The sequence below is a fragment of the Erinaceus europaeus genome, chromosome 3 (genome assembly GCF_950295315.1).
Source record: "Erinaceus europaeus chromosome 3, mEriEur2.1, whole genome shotgun sequence".
Classification (NCBI taxonomy): Eukaryota; Metazoa; Chordata; class Mammalia; order Eulipotyphla; family Erinaceidae; genus Erinaceus; species Erinaceus europaeus.
Window position 1 is genome coordinate 35326413 of NC_080164.1, and position 14697 is coordinate 35341109.

The following is a 14697-nucleotide window of genomic DNA, read 5'->3' on the forward strand; positions in this document are numbered from 1 at the left end:
ACACAGAGCTTTCTACTCAGAGGGATGTGCTGTGAGCTTACCCTGCTTTCAGACTGTTGGCAGGAAGCAGAGCCTACCATGCCCTCTCTGTTCACCAAATTCTCATTATTAGAGATCTGCCTTTCTGAGCACCACAAGCAGGGAGAAATAAAGGATGGCAGTATTTCCACAGAGGTCCTTTCATCCACATGTTTAATGCAAGTTGTGTCAGCCACTGGCCACAGTTCAAATAGCCAGGCATGGAGCTTTCTCTTAGAGAGCTCTCCTTACAGAGCTTCTGAGTGGTCAGTCCTCAGCCTGATATTCTCACCATCACTGGCCCTGCTATTCTTACACACAGTTTCACAGAAAACTGGAATGCATGCAAATGGATATTTTGCCAGAATCACTTGGAGTAAATAGACATTTTTTGGTCAGACTTTTTTTTTTCTTTTTTATCATGGACCACTATGTCTATCTGCCGAACTACTAGGGAGAGTGTGGCAAAAGAGTCCGCCATGAGAGTGGTTTTTTGAGTTTGGATTTGGAATCACCAGGTCTCACTCTGGGAGTTGAGAATGCAGGTAAGGCAAAGCAAGATGATTCAAAAGGAATTTGAGGGAGAGACTGCGAGATTTTAGTGTTGGAACAACCAACTGTGAGGATGCAATAATGGCTAATGCTCTACTACTGCTAGGATAAAAGACTGGGTCCATTGCTAAATTCTTCAGTACTGATAAACACTTCGACTCAAAGGAAAGTGACTCTTCGTTTTATTCATCACTCAACTTCTTTAAAAACTCTCTACATAGGTAATTTTATGTTTTTAGAGACTAACAATATTTGATGAAGTACAGCTTACTCATGATGTCAGATACTGACAGACATTATATATATACATATATATGTGTTATATGTATATATATATATATTACATATTGTGCACTGCATGCAGGTAATACATATAATATGGTTCTCATATCATAGTGAAAAATCCTTGATAAAAATGGCACCAAAAGGCCCTATTGCCTTTCATTCTTTACTTTTTGATGCACATTTTTAGAGTGGAGTCTGTTATAACACTCAGGAATAAATTGAAGACTTTCCCACCCTATTGTGTCTGCATGTCCCTATCTATATATCTATCTTCTTTTAAGTGAATGGGCAATCAGACTGCACAAACTAATTATCAGCACAAAATTCTGCTCAGGAAGAGCCTTTCACACCTCTATACAAATACAAAAGGGATGCAAGAAGAAACCCTGTAGTTTCCCCCCAGGATTTCTATTTCCAATGAAGGACTGTCTTTTAGCTGCTGCAGAACTTGCAAATTACTATTTTAAAGAACAGAATATCTCCGTGAACTTATTCTTATGTAGCCATTATAAGTAGAAGATTTTGCACATGTAGTTTATTTGACTTTAATATGAATAGGGGTCTTGTCGTGCTTCCATGAAGCAATCTCTGTTTCTAGGCATTGTATAGGAATGGCCTTGCTCACTGAGAGATGAGAGCACCACAAGAAGCTCTTTAGCGTTATCCTGTAATTACTTATTTCACATTTGCTTGTTCTGCAAGAAAATAAGACATGTTATCTGGCAAAAAGGATCCTTGAAAAATTATACATACAGGACAAATTCATTGGTTCATTAACTATTACTTGATTAAATAATTGGTTTTTAATTCCCTTGTTGTGATAAAAGTCATTCAGCTAATTCTATCATCATTCCTGATTCTAAGAACTAACTCCTAAAAATGAAGCTGATTAAAAAAAAATGAATCTGATTCTCTGGCTTCAGCCCACCTCACAAAGAGTCAATTGATTTATCCAACTGATTACTGAATTAGACACAAAAATGAGAAGCTGGTTAGAATGGAGGCACTGCCACAGGGTGGGGAATAGTTTATTTATAATAGTGACATAAAACAGACACCAACTTTAGAATTTTGAAAATGGTGTCTTTAACTAAGTGGTTCTGAATGGACTAGGGTAGATTTTTATGTGTGGAGGAGGAAAAAAAAATCTCCAATTTTTGTAGAAAATAGTGTGTGTGTGTGTGTGTGTGTGTGTGTGTGTGTGTGTGTGTTCTCTCCATTTCAGCATGGGATGACACAGGAGACCTGTTTTTGCCCACCCATTCTTTCTTGAAAGTAAGTTATTCTTTTAACTTTTCTACTCCTTCTTGCAGTTTCTCTCTTTCTGAATCAAGCCCATACACTTAACATTTTCAACTCCATAGATTGCTTAGTTATTTTTTCTTATTTCTCAAGGTCAAACCCACATGTGTGCTTTTGCTAACTATGGAGGAAGGGAGGAAAAGAAGGAGAGGGAGGTAGTCTGGCAGTGGTACATCTAGAAGAACACAAGTTACAATGCACAAGGACCCCCATTCAAGCTCCTGGTCCCTACTTAAAGAGGGGAAAGCTTCATGAATGGTGAATCAGTGCTGCAGGAGTGTATATATATATATATATATATATATATATATATATATATATATATATATATATATCCCTTCTCTGTCCATTTATCTCCTCTATCCAAAAAAGTGTGCATGAGTGTGTGTGTGTGTGTGTGTGTGTGTTATGAATAAAGAAATGGAGATGCTGTTAAATATATAAAACAAATGGGTATTGAGATAAACAAATAAACGGAAGCTGTTCTCACAAGGAATTCCACAGCATTAAATGTGTATGTTAGTAAAGAAGAGAAGTCTGAAATCAACAAGTGTCCATTCTGTGGAAGAAGAGAGAGGGGGGAAAAGAGCAATTCAAACCAAAATTAAACAGAAGAAAAAAAATTATAAGAATTGGGAGATAAATAACATTTTAAAGAGAAAAAATGGCACAAGTAAAACCTAGTTATTTCAAAATCAATGAAAATGATGAATATGTAGTTAGCCTGAAATTGTGACAGTCTAGATGGGCACATAAATAATAAGGGTGTTGAATCTTCAATAGGAAATAAATGTGGGGAGTCGGGTGGTAGAGCAGTGGGTTAAGCGCACATGGCACAAAGCACAAGGACCAGCATAAGGATCCCGTTAGAGCCCCTCGCTCCCCACCTGCAGGGGAGTCACTTCACAGGCAGTGAAGCAGGTCTGCAGGTGTCTATCTTTCTCTCCCCCTCTCTGTCTTCCCCTCCTCTCTCCATTTCTCTCTGTCCTATCCAACAAAGATGACATCAATAATAACAACAATAGCTACAACAATAAAACAACAAGGGCAACAAAAGGGAATAAATAATTTTTTTAATTTTTTTTAAAGGAAAAAGAAATGAATGTGAGACCACAGCAATGGATCTTATGTATTCACTAACATATAATAGTTTTCTGGATTTTGATTGAAAGTTTATAGCAAAACAATAATCAAAGGAGAAAAATAAAAGAGGAACTAAGGCATTAATTCACATAAGCTATCCTCCAGCTGAAAAGCTGTATGAAATTTAAAAAGCCTTGGTAAGCCTAATAAGTCTTCACTTTCATAGACCAGAAGGGAAGGTTTTACACAAGAAGGACATGTTTAAAAGACAAAATTTGAGTCAGAATAGCATCTCATCTACCAGATCACTTACCAGTTACTCACATCTCACACCTGGCTCCCTACCTGTAGAAATCATAAAGGTTATAGGTGCATCTGCCTTTTGGATAGACCTTAAATATTTTCTTTAAAATTGTTGTGAGTACTCCAATACTCATAGGAGTTCTACTCTCACTTATAAATGAATAAAATAAGATTATTATAGAGAGAGGTAGTTTTTAAATAGGATCTGAAGTCTAGCATAGGAATTCTGTCTCGTGTGTCTGGCAGGATAACTGCATTCAGTGTAAGTAGTTTCACAACTGTTGCTCTGGGAGGTGGTCTGGACCTTGTCACAATGTCACAGTCCTGGTGCTAATTGTCATTGTTTAGGATCTACAAGAACACTATGAAAAATTATCCTGCGGGGCCAGGAATGTAGCTCAGTAGTAAGAACAAAGGTTTCTCATCTCTTGAGTTTCTAGGTTTGGTTCCTGGTAAGCCATATGCTGGAGTACTTTTTTCTAGGTCTCTCTCTCTCTCTCTCTCTCTCTCTCTCTCTTTCTCTCTCCCTTGATAGTAATAACAACAGCTAAATTTTCAAAAATCAGAAAAGTCACAAACATGATTTATAATTCTATTCAACACATTTGCTATCTTTGAATACATAATGTACATACAATTCAGTCTCATAATTGCTTTTTCCCCTGAATGATATATTACAAACATTTCCCCATATCCACAATGTGCAAAATCTGAGTAGAACAGTATGTTTACTTACCCGTATTTAGATGTCTTCCCTTAGGGACCTTTATCATTTTAAAAAGACAAAATGAAGGGGAACATTTGTATCTAAAACATTCTTTTTTTTTCTCCACATTTGGCATTATATCCTTGAGCTAGATTCCTTGAGATGTAACTGTCTGAGACAATTATGCAGTTGCAAACAAAAATAATGCATTTATCCTAAAGTCACTCCCTCCCCCCTTGTTTAGAAGGAGATACTCATTCTCCCTGCTGTGCCACAATGATTTCTATTTCAGTGTTTCCTGTTCTGCAGCACAGTTCACTTCATCATATTAGCAAAGGCTTCTTTTAGCTAATTTCAGTCAGAAAAAAAAATTCTAGTAGTGGTAATAATAATTGTATGTTAGCAAAAAGCTCTTTATTTTCCTACCCAAAGAATTTATTCTAACATAATGGCAGTTATTGAGTAAGGAGACTGATTTCTATATAACACTGTAGTGGAGTGAACATATGAGTCTGTACAGAGAAAAGTCCAAATACAATTTATATGAAAATCATACAAGTCTGTAGTTTTCATGTGTTTATGTTTTAATATGTCCTACCTCTTTATAATATTTTATATTAACCTTGATACAAATACTTATATATTTTATTTTAAAATCAAATATAGTTTTTTAATACTTTAAGCTAAAACTTGGGGGTCTATTTAACAAGTGCATTAAAAAAAAACATGGTGATGTTTCAGAAAAATAAAACAAGCCTTCCAACAGGATCTAATATCCTTATTTTTTTAATGTATAGAGTTCAGTTAATAGTTTAGCATAGGAGAGCTGAGTGTACTAACTCCAAAGACAAGAATTCAAGAATAAGCAACACATACCCCTTTCATTCTGCATCCCAGCCTGTCAAACACTCACCCAAAGTAAGGACAAAGAAATGACAAAATCTGAGGCTCATCTATACTATCAAGGAAAAAGATAAAAGTACTCAAGACAGAACTTAGCATCAGTGATGTCTGATTTCCAGGATTCTGTACTCACATTATATCAAACATTCTAAAAGCTTAAAATAACTTAAGTATAAAAAGGATCTTTCACCACATATCAACTTAGATGTGATTTCCATATAACTAATTTGAGTTTGATGACTACATGACATATTTTGTTGACCTAATGACACATGTACCAACACTAATTGTATTTTTTTTAAAAAATACTTTAGACCTAGTTCCTAATTCCTGGGTTCCATGTCTGCTTTTCCAGGGAGTACAAAGGTACTAGCTCAAGTCCATGTCATTCACAAAATGCCAGAGCAGTTCAGGGACAAGTCTTCAAGGAGACACTCATAGCTCCCTGCTAGTAGTAAGAAGAGGTTCTCAGGGTGAGCCAGGATGACCTTCAGAAGGGTCAGAGTCAAGTCAGGAAAAACAGAGGAAATCAGGAAAAAAGCTGATGAATGATGTGGAGGTAGGAGGTACCATGAAAAGGAGCAGAGATAAGGAAAGTGACAACAGGAAATGAAGTTGACCATGGAGACAGACCTGAGAATGAAAGGGCCGGTCTTTCCTAATATGCAGGAGATAAGTACTGGACATCTAAGAAAGCAAGGTGCACAGGCAGAAGCACCCTGAAGAAAAGAAGCTAGAGGGCCAGGCATAGGTTCAACTGGTTAAGTACACACACTATAATACGCAAGGACTTGGGTTCAAGCCCCTGGTCCTCACCTGCAGGCAGGGGGCAGGGGGGAGGCTTCATGAGTGGTGTAGTAGGGCTGCATGTGTCTATCTCTCTCACTCTTTATCTCTACCTACCTTTTTCAATTTCTCTGTCCCTATCCAAAAATAAATAAATAAAATCGGGGAGTCGGGAGGTAGTGCAGTGGGTTAAGGGTATGTAGCGCAAAGCGCAAGCACCTGGCATAAGGATCCTGGTTCAAGCCCCTGGCTCCCCACCTGCAGGGGCGTCGATTTATAGGCAGTGAAGGAGGTTCAGGTATCTATCTTTCTCTCCTCATCTCTGTCTTCCCCTCCTCTTTCCATTTCTCTGTCCTATCTAATAAATAAATAAAATATTTTTAAAAAGAAGAGGAGGAGGAAGAGGAAGCAGCTGCAGCTAGAAGCAGCAAAGAAGGTATTTGGGTGAGGAGCTGACCAGCTACTGGTCACATGTTAGTCCTCTGAGACATATGATTCAGATCGGGTGCAAGGGGAAGAATGCATGAAGAAGAGATGTGTATGTGTATGTTCTCATGCAGGCCTCACTGGAAGTCTGATATGTGAAATGAGTTTTAGGGGTGTGAGGGTGAGATGAAAGGGCACTTATCTGTATCTTTAATGGCAGATGGGAACATGAATTCCCTGGGTAGAGGACCTCACCAATGTGTCCTGGAACCCCACTTCTCCAGAGCCCTACCCTACTAGGGAAAAATAGAAACATGCTGGGAGTATGGATCAACCTTCCAATGCCCATGTCCAGCAGAGACAGAAGCAATTACAGAAACCAGACCTTCCACCTTCTGTGGAATGGAGCTTTCAACGGAGGGGATAGGATGTGGAACTCTGGTAGTAGGAATTATGTGGAATCATACCCCTCTTATCCAATGGACTTCTCAGTCTTAATTAAATCAATTTAAAAAAGAGAGACAGGTGGGAAAACACCGGTTTTTTGTTTGTTTTTTGTCTTTAGTGATTTAATAATGATTAATAAGATTGTGGGATAAGAGGGGTAAAATTCCATACAATTCAATTCCCACCACCAGAGTTCCATAATCCCCACCACCCTCCCATTAGAAGTGTCCCTATTCTTTATCCCACTGGGAGTGTGGACCAAAGAACGTTATGGAGTGCAGAAGGTCTGGCTTCTGTAATTGCTTCTCCACTGGACAAGGGTATTGGCAAGTCTATCCATACTCCCAGCCTGTTTCTTTGTTTCCCTAGTGGGGCAGGGTTCTGGAGAGGTGGGGTTCCAGGACACACCAGTGAGGTCATCTGCCCAAGGGAAGTCAGGTTAGAGTCATGGTAGCATCTGTAACTTGGTGGCTGAAAAACATTACTACGTAAATCAGAACAAGTTGTTTAATAAACAGGAACCTAAAGGTAAGAGTACAGCAGATGAAATTTGGGGTCTTCATGCTAGAAGAAGCTAAGAAGTCCATCCCAAGTATATTCCAAAGGGTTTATGACTTCACTGAGCCTGACAGCTAACATGCAGCTGGGCTAAGAGTATTGCCTGGAGAGACAGTGTCAGAGTTGACAATAGGATTAGGGCAGAAAGAACCTCCCAAATATGGGAAAGGTATATAAATACCATCAACTATAAACTTCCATAGGGCCCATGTCTACCCATACTTAGCACCAGAGCCTGTGCAAACTCTGCATCCCTGCCTGTCTGAGCTCACATTCCATGGTCACAGCTAAGAACATTCTAGGATGCACTCATTTCAGGACCAGTCTTCTTCAAATGGCAGTGTATTGACCTTCAGAGAGTAGAGCAATCTCTACCACCATTGTTCTACATTGAGGGCAGTTTAGTGTAGAGGCCCACAAGAGAGTCTGTAATGTTCCTGATGGAGATGACCAGTGATGGTAGAGAGAGGAATCTGCTAGAGGTTCAGGCCCATCATATCTATGTTGGAATCCAAGGATTCTCTGACTAGGAACCTGGATGATGGAGTGGCCTGGCAGTGACCAGGGCCATCATCAGTAAAGTGTACCACTCTCTTGCCCCCATCCAGCTCCCATAGTCCTCACTTTATCTGACAGAGAGCACCCAGTTCTCACTTTATCTGACAGAGAACACCCAGTTTTAAGAACAGTAGAAGTTGCAAAGCAGAGACTGGTGATTTCAGGAAAATGAATCTATGAAAATTAGCTTGATGCAAAGGTGAAAGTTCAAAGAAACATCAAAAATCAAGAAGTCTTGTAAGGAAAGTTGTTAAGTTCATCCATCCAACCCAATCCCCTCCTGTTATACTTTTAGAATAGATGCCCAAGTTTATTTGCATTTGAACTGAGAGTGAATTGAACTGAGCCATTTGACTAGCTGAGCCTGAACAGTTAGGAAAAATGGGGGAGGGGCAAGTTAGGCAGGACTCTCAAGTATGTAAGACTAAGCTCAAGATATGAAATTCAAAATGTGCACTGACAGTGAAAATCACAGCCAGAAAGAGACATGCTACCAGAAAAGCCCTTGGGGCTAGTTACCTGGCGTCCTGGGGTGGGTAGGCCTTCCAGAAGGTAACAGAGCTGGCTTAAAAAGCTGTTAACACTTTGTCCAGACCCCTCTAGATCATCACTCCCAGGTTATAACATTAAGTCTCCTGTGTAACTTTAAATTTCCTGGTAACCACATTAGGGGAAATAAAAGTGGTTAAAGTGGTATTTCAGAGGGAAGAATGCAGGGCTTGCCAATTTCAACCACCAGCACTACTTATGCCAAAGCAGTCCTCTTTGGTCTTTCGCTGGTCTCTTTCTATTTCCCTCCTTCTCTCTCTCCCTCCCTCCCTCTCTCTCTCTCTCTCTCTCTCTCTCTCTCTCTCATCATAAGACAAATTTTAAACCTTTGCTAAGTTTTCTTAAAGGTCAAGGAAGTGAGAGAATTCAATTTTAGGAATGTATTTTGTTGAGCTCAACACAGTCAAAATAGTTATTTCAACATGTATTCAATAAGAAAGCTATTACTGAGATATTTTATTTATTTATTTATTCCCTTTGCATTTTGTAAATCTGACACTTTCTCTGCTCATAGCATCACTAGCTTAGTGCTGCTCAAGGACTTACAAGTCCCACAGAACAGTGGCTGTCCAGCTCCAGCCATATTCCTTTCTGCTTGTCTGTGTTAAGTCTGCTCCTGCTGTACCAGGATGAGGTCCTGCCCTTTCAAATAAAACAGCCCTTGAGAAAGCAGTCTTATCAGTCAGGCCTGCAGAGCACAGCCCAAGGTCTGGATTAGAAGCCTCTGCACACAGTAGAGTTGGTCCTTCTGGAAAAAAGGATGGACACATGGTCAGGGACTAAAAGTAAACAAGGTCACTCTCAAGGAAGCAGCTAAAGGAGAAAGAATCCTGGGAGTGATTAAAGTATTAACAGATAAGACCTGTTCCCCTAGGCTACTCCACTGCAGGAATAGCACATTCGCTTAAACATAGAAGGAAAACATTTCCTTCTGAGATATATTCAGATTTGCATGTTCCAGAGACTAGAACCTGGCTAGACTCAAAGCTCAATAAATAATTATTCAGCATATTACAAACCATACATAAGTATAGCACATTTCATTGTGAATTGTTTTCTTATGCTGTGCAGATGCAATGAGCTTTTTTTCTTTTCTTTTTTTTTTTTTACAAATTTAACATTTGCAGCAATTCTTCATGGAGCAAATCCATTTGGTGTATTTTCTTTTCTTCCAACAACACACATTCACTATTTGCCTCTCTGTCACATTTATACAGGTAAGTATGCACATTTTTAGACATAAAGGGATGGTACACTTAATAAAAATAAAATAGTAACATGCACTGGGAAACAAACCAAAAAAAAAAACTAACCTGCTTTCTATGGAAATATATTCACTTTATTGTAGTGGTCTGGCTCCAAACTCACTAATAGAATGAAACCAAAATGTAAAAAATTTCAAGTTTCTGCGATGAATGACTAGCATGTTTATTACAGAATGCTACACCTGCTGGTCTTATTCTAGAAAGATTCCCTTGGTTTCCTTCCTGGTCTCTCATCATATAGTTTAAACACACACACACACACACACACACACACACACACACACACACACATTTACTTATTTTCTATGGTGTTCCAAGGACATTGCACATTCACTATGTATGGTAAATAAACATCATCATGAGTTCAACTGCATGTCCCAAAATGATGGGTGAACTCCTTATTTCAAGTACCCATAAATACAACCATACTAGAGATTTTGTAGCTGATGAGTTAAGCTGTAATCAACAGAGTGGACCCCCACTGCAATATGACTGGAAACTAGTCATGTATGCCTGTCTTAGTTTACTGGGCATGAGGCAAAAGTGACACTGGTGCCACTGAATGAGTGGCTTATCGCTGTTCAGGTAGACTGAAATATTCAAGGTCAAGATGCCCACCGAGTGTGTTTCTAGTGAGAATCCACTCACAAGTTGACAGAATGGTGTTTTTCTACTGATTTCCCACATGACAGAAGAAGAAAGAAAATTCTCTGGAGCTGCTTATAAGGAGACTAATCCCAGGGCCGGGTGGCGGTTCACCTCGTTGAGTGCATGTGTTACAATGAGCAAGGACTTGGCATCAAGACCCTCACCCCCTCACCTGAAGAAGGAAAGTTTTGCAATTGGTGAAGCAGTATTGCAGGTGTCTGTCTCTCTCGCTCATTATTACCCTCTTCCCGCTCAATTTCTGGCTGTTTCTATCCCATAAATAAGTAAAGATAATAAAAAATAAACAAACAGTATTAAAGAAAAAAAGGACATCAATCCCATGTATGAGGGCTCCATTTTCATAGCATAATCAACTCCCAAAGACCCTCATCTCCAACTAACATCATATTGGGAGTTAGCTCTTCACATATGACTATTAAGAGACACAGACTTTCAGTCTGTACCATCATTCCCATGCAGGAAAGCAAGATGAATGGATTGAAGGTAACTGTGAGTAAGAGTGGGAAGATGAGTAGAAAAAACAAGAGATGATTTCTTAGGGACTCACAAGCTACTGATATAAAGACACCTTTTTTTCGAATATATCAGGTCCTATCCATCACACTACTCATCTGCCACAACCAGTGTGCCTCAGCTCCCAGAGCTTGTAACTTGGGCTTTATTGAGACATAAAGATGAAAGAAAGAAGCCACCGGGAGCTCAACAGCACAGCCAGATTTGTCTCATCCCCACCAGGGAGCCCCGCCTAACACCTACCAAGCGATTAGAAAGAAAGAGACATATTTTCAGCCAGCAGATTCAGATTCTGAGCATCAGTTCCTAAAGTCTTCTGGAAGCTCCTTCTATTCCACTGCCCTAGGATAACTGCACGCCAGCTCATTTGCTGCCAAGAAATAGCCACAAGGCAGTCGTGAAAGTGGGGGTCACAAGGAAAAAGTAATTGAGGGGTTGTTACTTGGTGTTCTCAACAGCATACAAACAGCCAGACCACTGGATCAGTGCAAGCTTTCCAAATTCTAAAGCAAGCTTCTCTTGAAGTACACACCCTAGATAATGCTTTCTCTCGCTGTATACATATGTATGTATGTATATTTAACAGGCATTTTTATATTTTATTTATTATTTAGTGGATAGAGACAGATAAACTGAGAAGGAAGAGGAGACAGAAAGGGAGAGAGTGGTAAAGAGAGAGAGACCTGCAATACTCCTTTACAATCCTGAAGCTCCCCCCCCCACCCCGCAGGTGGGGACCAGGAACTTGAACCTCTTGCACTATAATGTGTGTGCTCAACTATGTGCACCACCAAGAAAACTCAGGTAATGCTTTCAAATGCAAATGGACACCAAGGACCAAGGAAGACAGCAAGACACTCAAGAATCAATTCCTTAAAAACAAATAACCCAGGGGCCAGGTGGTAGCACAAGGGGTTAAGCACACATGGCGCAAAGCACAAGGACCTGTGTATGTTGGTATGCTTCTAATTCTGCTTCTAAAAACCCCTTCTGTTTCATTGGTTTAATCTCCCCTGCTTAACACTGTATTCAATTTATATAACTACTGTATTCTATTTACATAACCACTGCAGGGCATTGGTTTAATCCCCATTGGTTCATGATGTGTTTCTGCTCCGCCCCCTCTCATAGTACACCCTGATTTGCACCAGTCACTTTTCACTCCACCCTCTCTATGTCACATCCTGTTTCCACCCTACTTGGCCAGTATATATAAGGACAGAATAGTTCTTAAACATAGTAGTAGTTAGTTTTAGTTTAGCTTAGTTTGGCATAGATTGGGCTGCGTCCTGCGTGAATAAAGAGATACTGCGTACAACCCAGCCATGAGTCCCTCGTCATCTGTACCCACCTGTGAAGCCAGCTTGACGAAAACGACATAATGGCGCCTGAAACAGGGACATTTCATCCCCTGCCATTTCTCCCCCTAGTCGCCTACTTTGGACTGAGACTTCTATCGGACTTGCTGGTATACCCTTTGGACACTTTAGACAATTTTACAGCAGCTTCCTTCCCTTCACGTTGCTGGTTTTTCATAGACTGACCCTGAGTAGTTCATAGACTTTACACACTGTTGCCCTGAGCATTAGATAAAAGGAAAGGGGGAGATGCTGGGAAATTGTGCCGATGCAGTCACATCTGCCATGTTGTCCCCTCAGGCTACTGCTAGTTCCCACGAGAGTTGGGACATTCTCGGAGTGCCTGTTCAGCCATGTTGTGCCCTCAGGGCATTGTCTATTTTCCCGCGATATTTGGAGTGCTTTGGTTACTCCTCCCCCCTCCCATTCACACGAGAGTTATTATCCTACCCTGGAGTGCTATGGTTACTCCTCCCCCTCCCCATTCTCGGGAAAGCTGTTCCTATAAAAGCCCTTCTTCATGAGTGCCTCACTCTCTTGCCAGCGCTTCACTCCGGTGTTCAGACACAGGAAAGGTTACTGCGTGAGGCGGCCATTTTCGCTACCTCCACATGGCCCAACCTGTCTCTCTAGCACCCAACTCTGAGGTGCCAGTGCAAATAAAGATTTGTGTTTCCTCTCGCTCCGGACCCCCTCTCTCTCTTCTCCGCGGCCCGTGCACAACAACATATGTAAGGATCCCAGTTTGAGCCCTGGGCTCCCCACCTGCAGGGGGGCCAATTCACAGGTGGTGAAGCAGGCAGATCTGCAGGTGTCTATCTTTCTTTCCCCATCTCTGCCTTCCCCTCCTCCCTCGATTTCCCTCTGTCTTATCCAGAAACAACGACAACAATAACAACAATAATAATAACAATGATAAACAGGGCAACAAAAGGGGAAAAACAGCCTCCAGGAGTAGTGGATTCATAGTGCAGGCACCAAGCCCCAGAAACTACACTGGAGGCAAAGAAGTAAATAAATAACCTGATTATTATGAATCATTCTACCCACATTCTAAAGTATCTATAGCAGCTATGCTTCAGTTTCTGTATGGGAAAAGCCCTGTAAACTGATGGTCTCCTTATGTTTACCTGGCAAATACTCTTATAAACACCTCTGACCTCCTCGCCAGCTGGAGTATCCTGGTCTTCCATTGGAAACATGCAAAAAATAAGGCTGGTGGAGACACCTGCCTGCCTGTCCTGTGGGCTAGTTCACCAGACTGACTGCTATCCTCAAAACTAACTCTGCCAGTAGAAAGGATGGCTCAACTGGACACAGTTCACTTGAACACCCTGTCGAAATGTATGTGGCCCAGGGTCAAGCCTGCACAACTCCACCATTCACAGAAGCCAGTATTCATTGACAGAGGGGGAGAGATGGGGGAGGAGAAGAGAGACCCATGTGGCATTGCTTTACTGCTCATAAAGCTTCCCTCTGCATATGGGCCAGGGACTTGAACCTGGGCCCTCTCACACATGGTAACACAAGGGTTCTACTGAATAAGTCCCCCACCTACCTACCCCCCTCTGGTCTCATTTATGTACTGTTAATCTGTCCACGGTTTCCTCTTGAACCATGTGTGTCTCTTGTATTCAATAACTTGACAAAAAAAAAATCCATGTCCAAAGAGCATGATATGCAATGAGGGAATACAAAAATGAATAAAATCCTACCCTTGGAGAGCTTATAATTTAGTAGTAGAAATAGTACAGCTCATAAATCACTAAAATGAGAGAGTGTGAAGTGGAAATATAGGCTTGGAAAAGTTGCTATAAAAGCACCTGGCAGAGAAGTCATTTCTGCCTGCAGAGATAGAGAAGTGAGCACAGTCCTGGAGGAGAAAGGGTCTCTCTCTGGCTTGGTCCTTGGTCCTATGCCTCCACCACCCCATTTGTAAGATGCCAGGGTTGCCACATTAATGAGTCGATAGTTTTAAGAAAAGCACAGCATTCATGCCAAAGCTGGAAGGATCATTAGTAAATTGGCACATAGAGATGATGGGAGCATGTTCCAGGGCATAATTTGGAGGATGCTTATCTCAGTGCTGGAAAGACAAGCTGAATCCAAGTGATGACAAATCCTGAAAGCTCACCCCAAGACCTACTTGTTACTTAATAAACTTCGATGTGTCTCTGGGGAAGTGACAAAATTTCAGTGGAAGGAAAGATGAGGGATACCAATGGGACCAATGCAAATCATCCTGGGAAACATAAACACAGATTTTTGTTTAATATTTTTATTATCATTACTTAGTTATTAGATAAAGACAGCCAGAAATTAAAAAGAGGGGGGAGACAGACAAGAGAGATACCTGCAGCCCTGCTTCACCACTCATGTAGGTTTCCCCCTGCAGATAGGGACTGAGGGTGGAGGG

The 14697-nt window shown here is 40.8% G+C and overlaps 1 protein-coding gene across 2 annotated transcripts in view; it reads right to left on the reverse strand.

The window, feature by feature from the left end:
- RNF144A (ring finger protein 144A) overlaps positions 1 to 14697 on the reverse strand; it is a 171029-nt gene that overhangs the window by 149032 nt on the left and 7300 nt on the right. The window contains exon 1 of one of the 2 annotated variants that reach the window (XM_060187028.1): positions 9790 to 9834. The exons of the other annotated variant lie outside the window; for it this stretch is intronic. The gene's annotated coding sequence lies outside the window, so the exon portion shown is untranslated. Of the gene's footprint in view, positions 1 to 9789; positions 9835 to 14697 lie in introns of those variants that run through there. 2 annotated transcript variants of the gene reach the window in all.